The sequence below is a fragment of the Prenolepis imparis genome, unplaced genomic scaffold (assembly GCF_030444845.1).
Source record: "Prenolepis imparis isolate NDT839.2.m4 unplaced genomic scaffold, iyPreImpa1.0 SCAF_1, whole genome shotgun sequence".
Lineage (NCBI taxonomy): Eukaryota > Metazoa > Arthropoda > Insecta > Hymenoptera > Formicidae > Prenolepis > Prenolepis imparis.
This window is the reverse complement of record NW_028141159.1, coordinates 27,372,359-27,373,998: the sequence shown is the minus strand read 5'-3', so window position 1 is coordinate 27,373,998 and position 1,640 is coordinate 27,372,359.

Sequence of the window (1,640 nt, the reverse complement as noted above, 5' to 3'; positions counted from 1 at the left end):
TCACAACATATATTCATTTCTCCTATGTAATACTCTATAATATTTTGTAGTTGAGTAGTAGAAGACGTATTAATATTAACATATCCTTTTTTTAAAGCTCGACATTGTGCAATACGATTTACAACTTTACTTTTATCAACTATATTGTGTGTACTATTTGATGTGCTAGGTATAGAGAAAGTAATATTGTTATTTAATAAAGTTTCTGTAGTTGAATTGTGAACATTTCTAATTATATCAGTATCATCGTTAACATTAACATTATTCGTTGGAGATAATACTTCCATAGGTGAATTAACCGATTGTGAAACAACATGATCTATTACTATATTTCTCGAGAAGCTTGTACTATTTGATGTGCTAGGTATAGAGAAAGTAATATTGTTATTTAATAAAGTTTCTGTAGTTGAATTGTGAACATTTCTAATTATATCAGTATCATCGTTAACATTAACATTATTCGTTGGAGATAATACTTTCATAGGTTAATTAACCGATTGTGAAACATGATCTATTACTATATTTCTCGAGAAGCTTGTACTATTTGATGTGCTAGGTATAGAGAAAGTAATATTGTTATTTAATAAAGTTTCTGTAGTTGAATTGTAAACATTTCTAATTATATCAGTATCATCGTTAACATTAACATTATTCGTTGGAAATACTTTCATAGGTGAATTAACCAATTGTGAAACAACATGATCTATTACTATATTTCTCGAGAAGCTTGTTAAAGTTTGCGCTATATTTGGACAAATCTCACTGCTATTTGATAAAGATTGACAATCTTTTTTAGTTATCATTCGTTTCATTTTCCGTCTTTCCATTTGAGATTTTGCTTTTCTTTCTCGTTTATTACACTGGAATTCTTCTTCTTCTTCAGCAGTTCGAACTACTTTTCTTCGAGGCATAATTAATTATTAGTTTAATAAAATAATTAAATAATCTAAATCAAAGTCAATTTCAATTCAACATCAAGCCAAAGTCAATTTTAGTTCAAATTAGAGCCAACTTTAATTTAAGAGAAAACCAATGTCAATTTCCATATTAAAATCAATTTTAATTTTTGTATCAATAAATAATAATTAAATAATAATAATTATTATAATAATACTTTATCAGTTTTTATTTATTTCAGTTTAAAATTAATTAAATTAGTATAATTAATTTAATTTAATATTAATTTGAAAATAAAAAAAATTTTAATCTTATAATTTTAATAAAAATTATTTTTAATTCAACAATTTAAAGTAAAATTAATTCAAATTAAAACATAATTTTAATTAATTAATTTGAATCGAAACTAACTTTAAACTAATAATTTAAATAAAATTAATTTTAATTTAATAATCTAATAATAAGTTAAAATTAATATTAATCGAAGTAAAAATTACTTTTAATCTAGATGTAAATAAAAACGATTTAAATAAAAGCTAATTTTAATTTAATAATTTAAATCACAACTAATTTGAATCAAGTTAAAACTAACATCAATTTAAGTCAAATTTTAATCTAATAAAAAATCCAAATTACAATCAATTTCAAATTAACAATCCAAATCATAATCAATTTCAATTTAAGTCAAACTTCAATCCAACAATCCAAGCCTCAAAATCAATTTTAATCCACTAATCCAAATC